This window comes from Mus pahari, chromosome 7, assembly GCF_900095145.1.
Source record: "Mus pahari chromosome 7, PAHARI_EIJ_v1.1, whole genome shotgun sequence".
Classification (NCBI taxonomy): Eukaryota; Metazoa; Chordata; class Mammalia; order Rodentia; family Muridae; genus Mus; species Mus pahari.
The window spans coordinates 109,724,006-109,745,612 of NC_034596.1; the positions used below are offsets into that span (position 1 = coordinate 109,724,006).

The 21,607-nt window shown below is 43.5% G+C and overlaps 1 pseudogene; it reads right to left on the minus strand.

Annotated features, from left to right (window-relative positions):
• Window positions 1-342: 342 nt before the first annotated feature.
• On the minus strand, window positions 343-19,133 carry LOC110324136 (annotated as a pseudogene).
• Window positions 19,134-21,607: the final 2,474 nt, after the last annotated feature.

The following is a 21,607-nucleotide window of genomic DNA, read 5'->3' on the forward strand; positions in this document are numbered from 1 at the left end:
CATCTTCTGCTACATATGCAGCTAGAGACACGAGCTCTGGGGGTACTGGTTAGTTCCTATTGTTGTTCCACCTATAGGGTTGCAGACCCCTTCATCTCCTTGGGTACTTTCTCTAGCTCCTCCATTGGGGACCCTGTGTTCCATCCAGTAGCTGACTGTGAGCATATAACACTATCAGAAAGTAGATGGAACTGACTAAACGCACCAGCTGGTTGTAGGTAAGTCCACAGCCTACTGTGACAGGTCCTTTCATGGTCAGTCAATCGGGTGTCTTCTCTTGTTTGCTCAAGGCTGTTTTATAGAAACAGTTACTTTAACTCGAGTCTATCAGGCAGGCAGGCTTCAGTCACTGGTTTCAGGATCTGTCTGTGCCATGTAAACATCCGACTCAGCATCCAGGTGTCCTTCAGTTTTCTACATGTATGCATCCAATTGGTTGTCCCTCTGTTTCTTGGTCATACAGGGCGAGGAAGGACTCCTCTCCTCCGTGACCTTGGGCTCTACCTCCAAAGCCCCCTCTTCTCTAACCTATCACACCCAGAGCTCTTCCACCAATTTTGATATGACGCATACCTCCAAGCCCTAGGTTCCCCTCTCCCAGGACCTACACAACCTTGAGCACTACCTGGTCCTAAGCCCATTCGGGGAGCTACAGCTCCTCCACTCTTAAAGCGGCATCCAGCCCTAAGGAGCGGTTAGGCCTCCGTCTCCACTTGCTCCCCTGGCCAGGGCACCTGTGGGTCGGCCTAAATGTGCCCGGATGTTACTCTTGCCCAGTCTTTAAGCTCTTCTTTCTGCTTAAGTTTTAACGCTGCCAGGACAGAGGGTCTATTCTCCAACTTCTGGGCCAGTCTTGTGTTTCTGGCACTGGCTAGCTGCTGCTGCGTCAAAGTCCATTTATTACTGGCACTGGCTGTTGCTGCTACATCAAAGCTTGTTGTTTATTACTGGCATTGGCTGTATGTTCTTCAGCATTTCAGTAAAGCACTCATTTAGAGGCGTTTTGGTGGTGCTTTTTAGCACAACTTTCGCCGCTGACTATGCAGCCACTTTCAAATCCAGGGACCAAAGGAGCTTCCAGCAATCCTGGGGCTTCTTCCACCCACCGATGCAACTGTGGTCAGGCTAGCGCTAACCAAACCTGGGCTGACAGACTATTGCTCAGATTAACTAGCTATGTGGTTGGGTTTGATGCTTAAAGATAGGATGCAAAGGTTTCCTCATTGTGGGTTGGGTACCTAGCTGGTGATTCTACCCCTTGTCAGGCCTGCCCTTCCTGCCTTTTACCTGTGCCACCTCAGCTGGCTCCACCAAAACAACAACAAAAATGGTTATAAAATAAAAATAAATAAATAAATAATCTATGTACTCTAATTTCTAAAAATAAAACTTCGAAGTGTACATTGCACTTAACCCAGTAATTTTATTTCTGGAACTCTTTCCTAATTTAATACTCCAAGTTAAGCATAGTCATAGCAATGATAGTTAAAAAAAAAACTAAAAATAATCTAATGTTCCATCATTAAAGAATGGATAAATAGTTATTAAGACTATAGAATAAAGACTCTAGCTTTGCAGCCCACTTGAAGAAGGTGATTCCAAGGACTACGTCCTCGGTACCATGGGAAGCGCCGCGCATACACAGAAGCACCAGCTCGCTATACTGTGTCACCTGGGAGCATCCAGCAACATGGAAACTGCTTGCCCAGCCTGAAGCCTGAGACTTCCACCACTGCATTCTTCATAGTAATTAACTCTGTCAAGCAAACCATGAGTAATGCAGCACAAATTACATGATCTAGTTACTCACCTAGCAATGATATTATGTAACGCAATGAAGGACAGCCACTTTTGATTAGATAAACTGCAAAAGCGGGGAGCATGGCTTATTCCACACACAGCATTGTAATCTTTGTGCAAGTAGACCATACTGCTAACCAGCATAGCGTCTCTTTGCAGTACAGACACCATCCTGCCATTGGCATCTTTCCCTTTTCAGAGAGATAAAGAGCCAGTTCCCCATGGAACATAATGCTAAGTGTGTGTACACAGAACTTCTATACACATGATTGGAGATAAGGTCTGTCTTACCACTCACTTTCCTCATTGTAACACATGGGTTTCCTTAGCATCAAGGACGCTACACAATCAGGGAACAATGGTTAGGAAGAGGCATGCTCTTTGTCTACCTCTGAAAATAAATATCTACATTTTTAGATCTTTCTGAACCTGCATTTAAACTAAGACCCAACAGTTGTTTTGGCCGTCTTGTGTACCAAGAGCTTGTGCAGTGAGTCCTTCCTTGCCCCTGGATTCAGAACAGATTCAGAATGGATTCAGAATGAGGCTGCAATTAGAGAGATCTTACAGAAGACACTGAGTCCCAGTGAGCTCATTAGGGTCCAGCATCATTGCTTTGCATATGGACACCAGGTTTTCCCTGCACCAAGCTGAAGAGGCTGGTCTTTCTCATTGGATGGTCTTGGATGTCTGAGGAGCACCTGACCACTGACCATGTATGCAGTGTTTGGCTCTGGTTCTGGTCCTGGTCCTTGCATCTATCCGTATGTCAGAATTTCACTGATGATTACTGATTCTTGTGATAGGTTTGAAGTTCAGCTTCCTTCTTTCTCAGTTGCTCTGTCTCATGAGGGTCCCTTAGTATTCCACAGGAATTTTTAGATTGAATTTGAAAGTCAGGTATTAAGATCTTCAGTTAGTATTGCCTCTGTTTTTGGTTCTGTGAAGATCCTCTCTCCTTACTTTATGATATCCTACTGTGTCAAAAGTTTTTATAATTGTTTTATCTTTTACATATTGGGACTTTAATGAATTGATATTTTGTTTCTGTATCTTTTTCTGACTTAAAGTCTACCATGTCTCATTCACATATTGTCCTAGGCTTCCTACTTGCATACTGCATCTTTTGTATCCCTTTTCTCTTGGTCCCATTTGTGTCTTTAAACCTAAAGCAAGTATCCTATAAATAGCCCTTAGTTGGAGCATAGACTTTTCAAAAAAAATCTATTATATAAACCTCTAACTTTGATCAGAGAATAGATAAAATTCATATGTATTGAAAATAATTCCTTATTTAAAAAAATAATTTACTCTTTTGAGATAAAATTTTTAAAGAATCAGTAGGTTAGTTTCTCTGTTAAAAGGCACATTTTTAGATTGCATCTAATATGAAACTATGCTAATCTTTAGAAATTTCACCTAAAAGAATGACCCTAGAACATTCACATAATTTAAGAATTTCATCATTGTTTCAGATTAAACTAAAATCTTAAAACATTTCATCTGACAAAGAAGGGGGTTTTGTGTCTGTTTGCAAAGGTCATATTTACAAAATACTTAAATGCAAAAAGAAGATATCAAAAAAGAATGGCAGTGGTAGCTTATTTTTTAAGATGCATGACCTCATTAGGCCTCGGAAGTCAGTTGTCTCTAGTTACTGGGGTTGTCTATAGGTATCGGGGTTGTCTATAGTTACCGAGGACTGCTCCCTTCCTCTTGTAGCCCTCAAATCCACCAACAACCTGCTGGGCATTTTTGTGGTTTTAGATGTCATAGTTGGGCAGGACTATTAATTGCTTCTCTCCCTTGACAAATTTCATAGCATTTTCTGGTACCATGAAAGCTAGACCACAGAAGGAAAGCTTTCAGGCTAAGTCCAGCTGGAATAATTGAAACCCTGTATGCTAAAGTATATAGTGTCTTCAGCAATAGGGGTTTACCTATGCAAGGCAACCAAGGGCTACAGCTATTGTATATATTGTCTGTGGAGTCACTCTGACTATCCTGACCAACCATTCTCAAACTTGGTACTGGGGTACTGGGGACAAGAATATGGTATGAGCATCCTCTCATCTCTTCTCTTCAAGGGCCTTGGGCTCTGTGGAATCCCATAGTCAAACAGAGCAAGTGTGCCAGCTCAGCCTTCTGTTCCTCTTCTCAAAAAGCTGTAATGTCACCAAACTTTATCTAGGACTTTATCTAGTTCGGTCACCTTCCAGAAGCCCTACCTCCAAACATCATCATGACTTTGGAGAATACATTTCTAAAACATAAACTTTGGGGGACATATTAAAAGTGCAGCACCAAGAAAGCCCATGGAGAAGCTGTCTAGCCTGGGCAAGTATCTGGGGAGGTAACCTCAGGGCTCACCTTACTTACAGATAGTAACTATTTTAGGTTTATAATAGTCATAGGCCTTGGGATGTTGTGGCTGGGCTTGTCCTGTCTTCTAACCCCTCATCACAAAGTGATGTCTGAAGGGAGGTGTGTCCTGGCTGGTTTTGTGTGTCAACTTGACACAAGCTGGAGTTATCACATAGAAGGAGCCTCCCTTGAGGAAATGCCTCCATGAAATCCAGCTGTAAGGCATTTTCTCAATTAGTGATCAAGGGTGGGAGGGTGGGAGGGTGGGAGGGCCCATTTTGGGTGGTGCCATCCCTGGGCTTGGTAGTCTTGGGTTCTATAAGAAAGCATGCTGAGCAAGCCAGGGGAAGCAAGCCAGTAAGTAACATCCCTCCATGGCCTCTGCATCAGCTCCTGCTTCCTGACCTGCTTGAGTTTCAGTCCTGACTTCCTTTGGTGATAAACAGCAGTGTGGAAGCGTAAGCTGAATAAACCCTTTCCTCCCCAACGTGCTTCTTGGTCGTGATGTTTGCACAGGAATAGAAACCCTGACTAAGACAGAGGTGTTATCCTGTTTTGTGAATGAGCCTCATCATAACAACATAAGCAGAGTTGCTTTGAAGTAACTGAACTTTTTCTTTCACGCCCTTTCTATTCCCCTTTGTCCTCCCTTGTCATTCTTATTCATTTGTTGACTGGCTTATACTCTATCAACTCAGACTTGGGAGAAAATCATCCACTAATCAATCATGTAAAGGAATCCATACACATTACCTAGCTTTATACTCCACCAACCTGTGGAATTTGTGCCCTTTGGGACATTTCGGAGCCTCTTATGGGCACAGGCTTTCTGATGTATGGGGTCTTAGTCCCGAAAGGATGACTTACTTCAATTCTCTTTTCTAGAACAATCTGAAGGATGCCACATTCTGAAAAAATTGTTGGACGGGTCTTTGGGGGTCACATAGAAGGAACATTCCAAGGAGGGGAAACTGCAAAGCTATTGACTCCATGTGCCTGGCTAGAATAGTTACATGCTGGTGTTCACTATAATTCACCCACTTGGCACTTGGGCTAGACCTGAATGTTGTTTCTTTAACCCACACTGCTCATCCCACTGGCCTTTGCTGTGCTTCTCCGTGCCTTCTCAGAGATACTTGGAACTGTCCCAGGGGGAAGTCATCCCCTAACGATGCTGGATGGATGACTCCAGCAGCTCACTGCTCTCACCTTGACACAAAGTCCTAGCTCCTCCTAGCTGTAAGACAAGTTGGAATTTATATATTTCCAATGAAGATTAATAATTCATTAGATGCTTAAGTAGAAAAACAAAGTACCAATTAATCAAGGCTCTGCTCTGGCATGCTTTGCAGCCACCAGTCTGTGGGGATTGGTAGTGCTTTTACACTGGAAGTAGGTCAGGGCCGCAGAAAAACAGCTCTCATGCACTAGCATCTGTTCGCTCTAATCACTGTACACAGCTTTGGGTCTTACTATAGTTTTTATTAGTTATCCCAGCTGGGATTTATGTCTCAGGAATAAAGAACCAAGAATGGGGGGAGTTACCCTAGAAAGATCCAGGTCATGTGGTGCAGGGCAGGGAATATGGCTGACTCAATCTCTTTGCCCATAGAGCCTCAGGGTACCAGATCTTAGCACTCTAAGGAGGGAGACTCAGAGAGCACATGTCTTAGGACTCGCTCTAGGGCTTGGTGCCCAGCAAATAAATATATGCTGTTTGTGACTCCCCTAATACCAGGGGCAGCCCAACACAAGGACCTGTCCCAGGGAAACTCACTGCTCAGACCTGATCCTATTTACAAGTTGAGTTTGGGTGAAGCCAAGAATAATTCTGAGGAGAGACAAATTCTGCGATACACTCCAGAAAAGAGTGGAGCCAGGCAGGACTTGCCCAGAACACCCAGTCTTGACTTGCAACAGGCACCACTGAATGTTCACCCATTTTCTCCAAAAACAGATTTTGTTTAAGTAGATCACTCGGTGAGGGTCGAAACTATGAGAGCTACTTGTGTCTGCCACAGTGTGAGTTCTGTGAGAACCAGACTATGGTTCTCCTGGGTTTTTTTTTTTTTTCAAATTTTTATTAGATATTTTCTTCATTTACATTTTAAATGCTATCCTGAAAGTCCCCTATACCTTCCCCCTGCCCTTCTCCCCTACCCACCCACTCCCACTTCTTGGCCCTGGCATTACCTTGTACTGGGGGATATAAAGTTTGCAAGACCAATGATGGCTGACTAGACCATCTTCTGCAGGTTGTGGTGGTGTACGCCAATAAGATTTGCTGAAGGTTCTCCTGGTTTTAAGAGTGCCTGGAAGATGGTAAACATCTCCCCACACCACCATCACCACCACCATCACCCATCCTGGTAATTGTTTAAGGATCTAAAGCACAAGAGAAAAGAGGCATGTGAATATTTGAGTAAAAGTAACAACCAGCTGTGGCCTGTTTTGAAAGAAAGTGTTAGGTATGGAGGAAAAGAATGGAGCCTCCCCGTTCATCTTTTGGGCTTGGCATCAACTCAGTTCTCCTGGCTCCAGCTCAAAAAAGATCCTTCTTTACCCTGGTGAGACAGTACTTGGGGGTGACATTTTCTATAACACTAAAGAGTGTAAGCCACTGGATTTGTCTTCTGTGCCCTGTCTTCAGAACAGACCCACAAGTGCAATCCAGAAAACTAGGCCTAAAGGAGATCCCTGATTCCCAGAACCAATCCACTAGATCAAGAAGATCCTTGCCCCATTGGGTCTGCAGACAAGTAGAAATCAAGAAACCCTTGATATGCCTTCTGCCTCTGGCCCTGCAGAAACTACACTAGGCATCTTACTTAGCTCAGCTTGCAGTCTTCTAAGAGATTGGCTGGTAAAGAGAAGTCAAAAAGGCATCGGAAGGTTAATCTGGCTCTAGCTAGCAGTCCTGCAGAGTCACATGTCACTGTGGTATAGCCAACAGGATCAGCTGCCAGGTCCAAACTCACCATTCACATACAACACTGCATTCACTAAGCAGAATGTTAATGTAATATTTCACAGAACTTGTAGAGAATGCCCTTCCAATTCATTATCTAAAGTCAATCCTTTTCTCTACCCTAGCTACTCATTTTTAATCTCTAGGCTCACAGCCCAGAACAGTTTGTCAACTTACTCTGATCTATCAACAGCCATACTGAGAAACTCAAAATCCTAGGAGCTGAGAATACAAAGGAATCGTATCCTCTTGACCTTGACATTTTGATTCTCAAAAGTCTCTTGACCTTGTAAAGACAATTCCTGGGGTACATCTACTCAATCCTCATTTCACCAAGGGAGAAATTCAGACACAGCGTCATCAGCATCAAAAAGCTCAGTTGCCACACATGAGCCATAGCTGAGGTTAACTGTCTTGAATGTTCACCTAGATCACAGAGACTGCCCAAGGACATCACTATCAATCACTATGAGTGAATGTTCTGGAAACCATGCAATAGGGGAGTAACAGTAATGGGAGCTCATGGGAAAAGGGGTCCCAATCCATTCTAGCAAAGTCCACTCTTTTCATCACATGGCCTTTGTCTTGGCCTTCAAAGCACATGTTTTCTACTCTGTTCAAATATTATTTGAGTACATTGCCAGAGTTTTGTGGTGTGTGTGGATTTTTGGATTAGTACGTCCTATTTTGAGGACTGTAAATCACTTTTAAACACATATAAGCTGTTTATAAAATAATTTACTAAAGTGGGACTCAGCCTGCATTAACAGCTGAAAAATCACTCCACAGAGACAGCTCCATGAAGCTGATGCCAGAGGACCAGCTAATGAGCAGTGTGGCCCCTCCCACAACTGACTCCCTGGAGTCTACAGATCATGCATGCCAAGATGACATTGGCGACGAGGCCAGCTTACTTCCATAGCCTAAGTTATCTAAGGTGTATCTCAGAATACCTCCGGACTGGGGACACGTCAGAAACTGACAAGGTTGGCACAATGCTGAGCAGCAAGCAACCTAGCCCCAAACACAGATTTCAGATCCCCCAAAAGCAGCTGCTCCATGGCCACGGGCCTCAAAAAATGTATGAAGGTCTCTGAATTTTAGCTGTGTAAAATAGAGCAATGCAACACAATGTGCATAATCCTTCAGCGTCAGCTACAGAATTCAAGCCAGCAAACATGCGTGACCCTTCCCACTTATTTACCCGCCATGTACAAGATAATTTCATATTAACTGATTTTCATAATCCACTGTGGATCAGTCAGCTACATAGACAGATTCAGAATTGACCACAGATTAGCTAACTGGCTTCTGCAGTTGCCATCCTTAGACTGTCCAGCAGGCCAGGCCAGTGGGTGGTGTTTATGTTCCAGACTGCAACAATCTCTTCTTTATGGAAATCTGTGCGTTCTTTTAGGCTCTCTCCACGGGTTGTTTGCTGAGACTGTCTAAGTTTACTAAAGTCAGCCTGTTGGAAAGCATATCAAATCCACAAAGGCCTACATAGCTACATCTGAATGGGGCTTTGAGAGGCCTAACTATATACTGGCCATGTGACCCCAGAGCAAACCAACACTCACTGTGACACATGCAGACCAAAACTTAACTTCATTCTGCACAAGTCATGGTTTGGAGCCCAAGAGAGCTCAAAGGCCCATTTCTGACTACTCTTTCCGACAAGAGCAAAGCCTGTGGGAAAACACGAATCTGTTGAGACTTCAGCAAGGCATCCTTGATTTCAGTGAAGATCTGAGCTGTTTGCCTTTAGCATATGAGTTTCAGTCTTGATCCATCCAGACACTCCCATCTGGATCTCCTTAGTTTATGCTTCTTCTCACTACAAATCAGAATGCAGCTTGAAAAGACCAAGACCAAGAGAAAACGTGAGGAATCCATCAAACCTGGCAAATGTGACATTGCTAATACCCAATTTCTTCTTTAATTAAAAGACCACTTAGGTCGCAGCAAGATGCCATGGCCATAGTAGAAAGGTACTGGCCCCAGTTCTGCCCTGTAATTATGACTGTCTATTCGCTAAATGTGACCACTTTACTGTGGTTTTTCTGCACAGTTTTTTATTTTAATTTTTTGAAATTATAATTATATTATTTCTCCTTCCCTTTTTACCCTCCCATCTCCTTTAAAATTCATGTTTTTTTCACTAATAGTTGTTAAATGTATGTGTATGTATATTAGTTTCTAAATATAACCTGCCAGTATACACATATATGTATACTGTACTGGCTAATTTTGTGTCAACTTGACACAGCTGGAGTTATCACAGAGAAAGGAGCTTCAGTTGTGGAAATGTCTCCATGATATCCAGCTGTGGGGCATTTTCTCAATTAGTGACCAAGGTGGGGGGGCCCCTTGTGGGTGGGACCATCTCTGGGCTGGTAGTCTTGGGTTCTATAAGAGAGCAAGCTGAGCAAGCCAGTAAAGAACGTCCCTCCATGGCTTCTGCATCAGCTCCTGCTTTCTGACCTGCTTGAGTTCCAGTCCTGACTTCTTTCAATGATCAACAGCAGTATGGAAATGTAAGCCAAATAAACCCTTTCCTCCCCCAACTTGCTTCTTGGTCATGATGTTTGTNCAGGAATAGAAACCCTGACTAAAACATATACATATATACATATATGAAAACATATGTACATATGTTTTCAAGGCTGATCATTTGGTATTAGATAACCATACAGTGTGTTCTTCCCTAGGAAAACTGTTTCTCCTGCATCCAGCATTCACTAGTTGCCTGCAGTGCTTTGTGTAAGGGTTCAGGCCTTAGGAGATTTTCCCCCATCCACCTTAGCATTACCTCTTATTGCCAACCTTGTTCACCTCATGTTAAGGCAATCATGTTGGAAAGACTATATATGGATGGAGCCTCTGACACTCCTAGAGGACACAATCTCACAGCAAACTTCCTGTTCCTCTGACTCTTATAATCTTTCTTCTTCTTCTTCTTCTTCTTCTTCTTCTTCTTCTTCTTCTTCTTCTTCTTCTTCTTCTTCTTCTTCTTCTTCTTCTTCTTCTTCTTCNTCTTCTTCTTCTTCTTCTTCTTCTTCTTCTTCTTCTTCTTCTTCTTCTTCTTCTTCTTCTTCTTCTTCTTCTTCTTCTTCTTCTTCTTCTTCCACAATGATCCCTGGCCTTTAGGCTCGAGAGCTCTATTGTGCATGTGTCTTTTTTGACTAAGCTCCACAGTTCTTCATTTTGATTGGCTATGGTTTTGTATAAGTTTCTATCTGTTTCAAAGAGATGTTTCCTTGTTGAGTGGTAAAGACTACACTTATCTATCAGTATAAGGATAAGTGTTTAGGATGTAAATAGGGATTATGCTAGCTCAATAAAGTGGTCACAGTAGGTTCTCCTTCAAGATCGCTAACTTCACTGGCCCTGGGTAGTTGGCCAGGTTTCCTGTCCCAGGCATGATTTCCCTCCTATTGTGTGAGTCTTTAGCCTAATTAGAGAGGTGTTGGTTACCAACAAAATATGTGTACCATTGCTTAGGGCTATCATGCCATGCTGGTCATTGCTGTGGTTCAACAAACTGTTGCTTGTTTCCCTGCTTTGGAACAAGCATCTTCAAGTCCATAAAGGCTAATCCTCGGGGAGGAAGTTTTCAGGTCAGTTTTAGCCCAGGGCCCTGTGAACAATATGCCTGAAATATGCATGATGTTCTTCTGCAATAGAGACTTACCTTCTAACTCTGGAAGACAACTTAGGGCAATAGAAATTCTCTATAACATTTGGGAGTCTCTTGGACAGCCCTGACCAACAACTCCAAAGAAGGATTCTTATGCCTGGTATTGGGGATTTTGTTAGATGGCCTATGGCTCGTGAAGGGAGCATGCTCATACAGAACATGAAATGTGTCCCTTGTTAAAACACCTACCGATGGGAAGGATCATACACAGAAAAGACTCTCTTTGGTGACACAGCCCCACAGAACAGGACTTTGTCATTGCCCACAATAGCATTCAAGTACCATTGTGTAGAGACATTAACCTTTCCATTCAACTGTATCAGAGCACCACTTCATATGCCTTGTGGGCCCTTGTCTTTCTCCCAGGAGCACCTGTGTCCCCAGTTTGCTGTGGCATTCACTCAGAACACCACCCTGTCTTTGTCCAGAAATATACGGTGTGTCATTATTCCACAACCCCACGCTTTTCTCTCTTTGATTTATAGTCTTGTTTTTTTTGGGTATCATTCCTTAGGAGCCATCCTCTTTGTTTTGCTGAGACAAGTCTGTCAATTGACCTGGAGCTCACCAATTTAGCTAGGCAGGATGGCTGGCTGGCCAGGAAATAGGATTACAAGCTGGTACCATCACACCTGGCTGTTATACACAGGTTCTGGGAATCTGACTCAGGTTCTCACAGCTGCATGGCAAACACTTTACCAACTGAGCCATCTTTCTGAGCCCTGAAAAACCTTTAATCTACAGTTGCATCTTGATAACCTATAATATGGCTTATTTCCCTATACCTCCCCCAGATCTTAAAGATGGTCTCTTTGACCCTGATGTTCTATCCCCTTCTCCCGGGACCTTTTTATCATAATACTGGGCATCTGGTGAGTATGGTGGACTTGGAGACTTTAGCATCCTCTAATTCTGGGATTTTTTTTAAAAACAAATCTTCAGTAACTTCCACCATTTTCTCTTTTTGTTTCCCCTGGTTCCCAAAAGTCAGGATTGAGAGTGACAATTTTTTTTCTTACAACACTTTGTCATTTAGTTCTGCTTTTCAAGGTATTTCCTAGTGTTATTCCCAATTTAGTACTGAATTTTTCACTTTGTAGGTTATGGGTTCTTTTTCCCCTGGATCCCTTTCCAGTCTCCACTGGTTTCCTGTGGGACCTTTTTTCCCTGTAACATCTTCCTCAGTATCACATCTTCACTGGTATGTCTGGCTCTTTCATGTGTCAAGGGCCTTCTTTACATGTTTGCTACCAAAAGCAGAGCACGGTGGTGCATACCTTTGATCTCAAGAGAGACATAGGAGAACAAGAGAATGAGAGAGGGAGGAGGGGGCAAACAGCCCCTTTTATAGTGGGTCAGGCCAGGTAACTGTGGGAAGGCGCATACCTGGATGTTGCCAGGTAACTGTGGGGTGGAGTTTAGACAGAATGCTAACAGTGGGGAGCAGCAGTGTGTGTGTGTGTGTGTGTGTGTGTGTGTGAACTTTCCTGTGTGACAGAGACTTGTAAAGGTTTGGGGAATCATGAGGGAATATCGGGAAAGAGTATGTAACAAAATCCAATCACACAATCTGTAAGGAATTTAAATTTGCCGCTTTTTCTATTGAAGCAGTAGCTCTTCTTGTCTTCAACACCTCACAACTTCTCCCAGACCACAATGATTCAGTGCTTGCTCCAGCTGGTGTGTTTGACTATAAGAAGAGAAGATCTATGGAATCCTGCTGTCCTGAACATGTTATGTGTCTTTTAACAATGTCAGAATTTATCGAACAATCAGTAAGTTAGAAAGTTTTGTGGTATGTGATTTGCCAAGCCGTCCTGATCTCCTTGATAGCTGTATGCTAGACAAACATAGGTCTCTGGCCCTGGCTTTGAGATCAACAACCCTTCCCAAGCAGGTATCTTACCAAACTCTGGGACCCAGGAAAATATCTTTCATGACCATGCATCAACAACATGCACCTAGAAAGCAGTGTGTCTTGTTCAACACTGTACAGCACTCCAGGGGAACCTGGTCTTCGCCCCCAAAGAGTTTGAATTTAGAGGAGGTGCTGATAAAATTCTCATCATTGGACAGCTGTGAGACTCACAAAACACTGTCAGGAATTCAGAGAGGAATAGTAGAAGGTGACATTCTGTACTTAGGAAGGGACGACAGTCACCTTAGTCATAGCAGACTTGGGAATCCCTCTGTAATAAAAACCCAGCCCTGGAAGCCCAAGGCTTCAGCTCTAGAGTACAGCAAGCAACCGTGCCTACGTTGCGGTGTTCCAGGAGGGCGCCTGTGTTTCTTCACAACACCTGCTTCCCTGCTTTGTTCAGTCTGGGCTGTGATCACCAGCACCAGCATCCAGCCTTCAGGCAAACACCCAAACCTGAAAGGTAGTAACAGGCAGTAGTTATGCTCTGAAACCACGCAAGAAAAAAGAAATATGTAAATATGTGTTTTATTCCTCCAGGGCAATAAGCTGCTTGGGTGTCTCCCCACTCCCTGTTGTGGTGGCACCATAGCAACTCTTCCTGGTTCCCTTGCTTCTCTTTATGGCAGCAGTAAGTCACCATCTCATACCCTATGGGGCCAGAATTGTGCCCTTGATTTTCAAAGATGGAAGGCATCTATAATTAAATCAGAAAGGCAATTCTTCATTCATCAGAGTGACTCCTGGAAACTGTGCCATTTTTTTTAAATGCAAAATAATTTCATATAAAAAATTTTAAATGTCTTCATAATGTTTTAGCTGCTGCATGAGCCAAACAGGAAAAATGGGAGAGTGTAAAGGTCCTGACCACCTGTGCCCAGATAGGATGACTGTCTTAGTTAGGGTTTTAAGGCTGTGAACAGACACCATGACCAAGGCAACTCTTATAAGGACAATATTTAGTTAGGGCTGGCTTACAGGTTCAGAGGTTCAGTCCATTATCATCAAGGCGGGAACAAGGCTGCATCCAGGCAAGCATGGTGCAGGAGGAGCTGAGAGCGCTGTATCTTCACCTGAAGGTTGGTAGAAGACTTACTTCTAGCCAGCTAGGGTGAGCCTCTTAAAGCCCTCGCACACAGTGACACACCTGCTCCAACAGGGCCAAACCTTCTAATAGTGCCACTCCCTGGCCTGAGCCTATATAAACCATCACAGTGAAGTTTGATAGTCTTCAAGATACTATAAATTTTAGCCTTTTGAGATAAGAAGTGCTCTCTCTCTCTCTCTCTCTCTCTCTCTCTCTCTCTCTCTCTCTCGCACACACACACACACACACACACACACCATCACTACCACCATCACCACCACCATCACCACCAAGCATAAAGCAAATTCAGCCAGTCAGCTTCACTGACCCTAGTCTGGTATTCATGTCTCCTCTCCATAGGGTCTTCATTGACCAGGGACAAACAGGAAGGAGGACAGATACCAAACATGCTGAAGGGAAGAACAACTTGCTATTCATAGAAAACAAGACGGCTAGAGTTAGTGTGACTGGCAGAAAAGGACAAGGAAAATCTAAGACAGGCTGCTTAATGTGACTCACCAGCAGCCAGAGAGTTGGCAAGGTGCCAGACCTCTGCCAACCTCATGCTACCTTTTAAAAAGAAATGATAGACATATAAATGTCATGAGGATGAAGTCACAAATTTCTGCAGTCCAAGAAAACTGCAGAATACCGTAGGTCTTTTCAGATGCTGCAGTGCCATAACAACAAGAAATAGCCCAGCAGAAGGCTTTCCCTGCTTCTCACAATAGGAATTGTACTGAGTACACAGAGAACGGGCTAGTCAAGGTTCTGGGAGGCTCAGTTTGCTGAATGCCCTTCCTGCCTTGGTTTTTTGGTTGTCCTTTGGTGTGTGTGTGGTGTATGTATGTGTTTTATATGTGTGGTACAAATGTATAATGTTGTAAGAATACTCCCAGGGGATTGAGGCAGGGGGGTTGTGATGAGGGCAAGTCGCCTGGACTTCAGAGTAAGACTCTGTCTACACACACACACACACACACACACACACACAAACACAGACACAAAAGACACACATACACCACAAACACACACACACACACACACAACACAGACACAAAAGACACACATACACCACAAACATANACACACACACACACACAACACAGACACAAAAGACACACATACACCACAAACATACACACACACACACAAAACACAGACACAAAAGACACACATACACCACAAACACACACACACACACACAAAACACAGACACACACACACAAAACACAGACACAAAAGACACACATACACCACAAACATACACACACACACACAAACACAGACACAAAAGACACACATACACCACAAACATACACACACACACATACACACACAAAACACAGACACAGATACGCACATACACCACAGAAACACACACACACATATAAACACACAAAGAACACACACATGCAGCACAATCACACAGACATAAAAAAGTACAGACACACACATACACACAGATATACCACAGACACACACACACAAACACACACAGAGACATACACACACATACACCACAAACATACAGACAGACACACACAGGAACACAGACATACACACACACACACACACACACACACACACACACACTGTCCAAAAAAGAAAATGAGCTCATTTCAACATGATCCAAATAGCAGAGAGACTGCCACGCACAGCTCACCGTGGGCAGCAGCAGGGACACCTGCTGGTGATACTCATCCATGAGAAAAAATCGACTCACTACAGAGGCTTACAACTCAAACACATAAAAAGTCCTCCTCGGGAACTTGTCTCTGTAAGAGACCTCACACAATTCTAACAACTTGTCAGAGCATCTTACAGGATGAGACTGAAGCCCAGACGATGAAGGGTCAATGGTGGGAGGGGAAATCTTGACTGGACCTACTTAGACAGTCATAGCTCCAGGCCCTCTATTGAAGCTTTAATCTCATTTCAGATCCTGAAAATGGATTTGAGGGCTCAATGGGTCTTTTTGTCCCTCTTCCCAATGTGATCGTGGTGTGTAAATCTTTTCCACTTCCCACTATTAACTTGACTCTTTTAATTGTCTTATTGAGGATCAGAGGTTGAACCTGGCTTGGGGCACAGGCTGTGACTTCTCAAATTCAATAACACTCCCAGGAGCTTCCACTGATGTGAGAGACATTTTAGGACTTGTTTCCCCCTCAGGCACTGAGGCAGAAGTTAAGGATTCTAGAGCACGGTTGAATCATCTTGAATGTTAAGGATGTCTTTACTGTAAACACGCCTTTTCATGTTTATTTTTCTTTAAAAAAAAAAAAAAAAGCTTAAGATGGGGAAACTTGACTCCTAATTGACAGCTGTTAGACCTTTCCAGGTATCCTTGCTTTCTGTGCTGAAAGGTGCCATGTGGACTATTGAAAGAAAATTGCCACCAACAGCTCTGCTAGACATAAACCCTAAAGGCTTCAGTTCTATCAATCCATATGCTATGTGCCCACTGGAATAGTGGCTTGAGTATTATGGGTACAACCAACTGCTTTCCAATCAGATTTAAGGCTGGATCAATAGGAGGGAACTCACATCTTAAGGCTGAGTAAAAGCCCATGGCTAGTAAGGTCATAGGATCCAGTGCAGAGGCCACACTGTTGTTTTGTTAGATAGATGTGACGTGTTTGTCAAATCGCCTTCTGAAAGGTGCTTCTGCTCGCAGGTTAGTTAGTGTTGGTGTCAGCCTCTAATAGACCATGGAAGGAAAACTCTTTTTTTGCAGTGGGAGTTGTAGCACAGCGTCACAACAGGTCAAACGCCTAAGACTAAATGCTTGCTTGGTGCTTGTGAAATAATGGCCCAATGCTTAGCCCTAAATGGAAGAAAAGAATCAGATATATGTCTGCCTATCCCCCAAAGCTCAAGGCACAGCACAGAAGATAAGTGTAAGAGCCGGAGGAAAGGGTGTTATGTAGCAGTGTTTCCTGTATAAAGAAGAAAGGGGGGAATCTTATGAGAACTGTGAAGTAAGTAGAATCTTTCACCGGCAATCTGTCTCAGTGCTGCTCTTTTGCTCACCCTGGAAGGAAACTTTGTTATTTAACAAGGCCAGCAAGATGGAAATTTTCTGTAAGAAGTAAAACAGAAGCCCGGACTCAAGAGGAAGGGTGAAAAGGAAGCACAGTGTCCCCGCCAGGTTTGGTCTGCTCAGTCTTCTGAGTATGTCACTTGATGCTGTGACATTGTTTACACTGGTCAGAGCATGCAGAGGGAGCCAAATTTGTAGTCACTGATATAATCAGAAAGCTTGGTGAGGAAACTAAGAGCCTCTCTAGGAAGAAGAGAAACGAATAGAAAACACAACATAGTTACCAAGCAGAGGTTGTCGGTCAGGACCTGCAGTGAACGAATCCAGCAGAGAAAGTGGGGTGCTTTGCTCCATTATGGGCCTTCTCGTGAAGGAAGGCTCTCTCATGGAAGAGACAAACAAAGCCAGACAGCAAAGGCTCTGAAACTGAGTAGGGTTAGCCCAGAGAAGCAGGTGTCTAGGAAGTTTTTCTATGTGTGGTTTATGAAATAGCTTTCTGTGGTGGTTTGAATAAAGATGGCTCACACAGTATCATATATTCAAATGCTTGGTCATTAGGGAGTGGTACTATGGCCCTATGAAAGTAGAAAGTGTGGCTTTGAGGGATTTTGTTTTTCTTTTTTTTGTTTTGACTTGGGTTTTTTTGTTTGTTTTTTGGTTTTTGGTTTTTTTGTTTTGTTTTGTTTTTTGGTTTTTTTGTTGTTGTTGTTGTTGTTTTTTGTGGTGGTGGTGGTTTGGTTTTGGTTTTGGTTTTGGTTTTGGTTTTGGTTTTAGTTTTAGTTTTCCAAGAAATTATTTCTCTGTATAACCACCCTGATTGTCCTGGAACTCGCTTTGTACACCAGACTGGCCTTGAACTCAAAAACGTCCAGGTGCCTCTGCCTCCCAAAAGTGGACTTTGAGGTTTAAAAGTGCTCAAACTAGGCCCAGTGTCTCTCACTCTTCCTTCCACCTGCTGGTCAGGATATAGAACACTTGACTCCTTCTTCAGCACCATATCTGCCTGTACACTACCACGCTCCCTGTCATGATAATAGACTAAACCTCTGAACCTGTAAGCCAGTCCCAATTAAATATTTTCCTTTACAGGCATTGCCATGGTTATGGTGTCTCTTCACAGAAACCCTAACTAAGACACTTTCCAACCTTTCTGTCACCCACTGGTGGCTATCCATCCAGTAATATGTATTTAGGTAGAGATTCAGGGAACCTGCTTTTATCGTGGGCCTTGTAGCTTAGGAAATGTCAGCTAAGCACAACAAAATTGTCAATTCTTTGTGTATTCCCCCCCCCCCAGGGTGATGGGGTAAATGAAACCACACATTCCTGGAAGCAGGCCTTCATGACAGCTGGTTTTCCTATACCTCAGAGGTCTGAACTGCAGTGAGCTGCTGTCTTTCTGAAAGTCCAGCCTGCCCTACATAGGAGAAAAGAAGCTCTGAGTCATGATTACCCAATGAGATCATACATCTATGCATACATAAAGGAATAAGTGGCCTTGGGGACTTACATATATAATAGTCTAAGCCCACAACCATTTGCTACTGGACAGTCACATCCACAAGCCAATGCTAAGATCAGGGTACTTCATAGATAAAGCCGTTGTGACAGCATCCACAAGGGAGTCAGAAAGCTTGATGAGGGTAACCATGGAGACACCAGCGGAGTGACAGGGGATAGGCACTGGCAGGGCCACTAGGGAAAACAGTTGTGTGAATGTAGCAGCTCTCTGGGCATCTCTCACCATGGTGGGGAGGCCAACTCCCAGAACACGTCGTAAAAGTGCTCCTTTTCCCCCTACTGGAAATATATCTGTTCCAAAACAGAAACACTGTGTTTTCAGAAATGAAGCAGGTGGTGTGGAAAGAATGGAAACATATCTTATTTGGCTATGATAAGATACACAGTCTCATTAGGAGCATGCCAGAAAGTCTGTGCCAACAAGGGAGCTGTGTTTATTGAGTGCTGAAGCCGGACAAGGTGCCCAAAAGCAGCCATCCTCACCTCTTAGGAAGGAACCCAGCACACACATTCCACAGACTGGGAGTAACCTGAGGGTTTCGGGAGTCTCTTACAACCACTGGCAGCAGGCAGCAGAGCCAGGCTTCGCAGACATACTGCCAACCTGAAAAGAGTCTGTGCTGCAGGAGTGCCAAAGCTCTCTTTGCTTTGCCATATAGAAGAATGAAGTTGAAACGCTTCCACTGTCATGACTTGTAAGAAGATGGTCCCCTCCAGTTCTCTGAACATGTCGGGGCACCATGTGGGTCATTAACTTGCCATGGTTCCATCCTTTCTATCGATTTATTTGGAACTTTTCAAAGGAAAGATACAAAAGATTTTAGTGGCTTTCTGCTAAGTTGATTCTGAATCCAGTCCTGATAAAATGTGAGAAGTCCGAAAGGAGCTTTCCCAGTGGCAAATCCCTCCAGGCAGTGACCTTGATCTGCAAAACAAGCCCATGGCAGGTCTGAAATCACGGTGCTTCTACCTATGATGAAGGGGCATAGATAGGCAGAGAAAACCTGCACCAAACAGGACTAGCTTCTGGGCCAGGCATACATCTCCAATGCCCACTACTCAGTCAGGTAGTGGGAGCCCTTCTCCAGCAGCTGGACGTTCAGGATACATTGCTCAAGGGTGGGTTTTTCCAGAACGTTTTTTCTTTCTAAATATACTTATTCATACTGGGGTACACTGGGAGGTACCACAGTGTGTGTGTGTGTGTGTGTGTGTGTGTGTGCGTGTGTGTGTCGTTTAGAGGATATACAGGAGTCCCCTTCCACTAGGGGGTTCCAGGAATTGAACTCATATTGCCAAGCTTTTGCAACAAGAGTCTTTACCCAGTGAGTCACCTTGCCATCATAATAGTTTTGAATCTTTGTTGTTTTTTAATTTGTATGTGTGTGTCTGATAAGTGCAAGTTTGCACACACATGCTGTGTGGAGGCCATGTGACAAATCTGTGGAGCCAGTTCTCTCCCTCCCACTTTATGTGGGCCCCAGGGAAAAAAAATCCAGGTCACCATGCTTGCATAGTGAGATCTTTTATCCCTGGAGTCCTCTCGCCAGCCTTAGGACCCTTTTAAAAAGCCCACCCTAGATGAGGTACAGCCATCAGAACTGAATCCTATTCCTTCATCCCTGTAGACACTTACAGTGCAGTCTCACTTCCCTGCCTCTAAGCTCAGTGTCTACGATGAAGCAAGTCTACCATTGCAACACGTATTTGGAAAATAAAGGAATGCATCATATAAAGGGGGAAATATAGAAGCTACTATTGCCCATAGTACCAAGAATTCAAATATGACATCGGAGACCAGCGTGAAATATTCCTGAGAGTTTGGTTCCCCTAACAGTCCACTTGAAAATGTAATTTCTGAAGCTATCAAGCAGGGAAAGAAGGTTTGTAAAATATCACGTGAAGTAACAGGAAATCTGCAACACCCAACCAGCCTAGGGTCTGAATCTGAACAACAGAAATATTGGTGGTGTGATATTCAGAAGGCATATAAAAGTATTGAGATTCTGGCGTAATTTAAGAAAGTCAAGGTCATGATAGCATGGCAAGATGACCATAATGTTGTCACCCATATCATGCTGGTAGCCAACAGCTCTCTAATTAGACTTAAGGATCATTTAGGAAGAGGGAAAATATACCTGCCACCAGAAGCCTACCCAAATACCCAGGGATAGTGAGTTTATGGATCTTAAAGGAGAACCTACTACCAGCACTTTACCAAGCCGACATAATTCCTAACTGTAGTCTACATACTTATTCTTCTACCCACCGTTAAATATAGTTCTCACTCTTCATCGAAGCTTCTCTTGGCATTGGTCAGAGATCATACAGAAAACACCGCTGGTCAAAACGTAGAGAACCACTGATGGTGGATTAGAAAACCCCAGTGGATAAATGTACAACACAACTTCTACACATAAAGCTCTGGAAAAGTCACAGAAAGGAGTGATGAGAGCGTTGTGAGATCCAGAAGACTAAGATGTCTGCTACGAAGTTGTCTTCTATAGATGACAGGGAAGCTACACCCATGCTACCTCAGCAATATGGCACCTAAACAAGACTGGAACAATGACACTACCAATAGACAAGCATATTTGAAAGGAAGAAATCTCATGGAGCTCCACCCTTAGACAAAGAACGACAGAAAACTAAGGACTTCAGAGAGAGGGGGAAATAGTCATCTCCAGGTATGAACCCCTAAAAGATTATCCAACTCCAAATGGCCAATCTTGAAACCATATGCATATAAACAACAATAAATGGACTCAGTAGGATGTACTTATATATTTGTGCATCTGTACCTGTATGTAACAATAACAGTTAAAGAAAAAGAGAACATTAAAAAAAAGAAAGCTAATTCTGGAAGCTTAAGAGATGGCTTGGCCGTTAAGAACACTGACTTCTCTCCCAGAAGAACTGGGTTCAACTCCCAGCACCAACAGGTGGCTCACAGCATTCATAATTCCAGTTCCAGAGACTCTGACATCCTCTTCTGGCCTCCTCAGACATCAGGTATGTGCATATGTACACATATGTTGACAGAACATTGGGGACATATATAAAATTTTAAAAATGAAAGCCAGTTTTGGGTAGCTGGTTAGAAATTTGACAGTTAGCAGGGTGTGGTGGCGCACGCCTTTAATCCCAGCACTCGGGAGGCAGAGGCAGGCAGATTTCTGAGTTCGAGGCCAGCCTGGTCTACA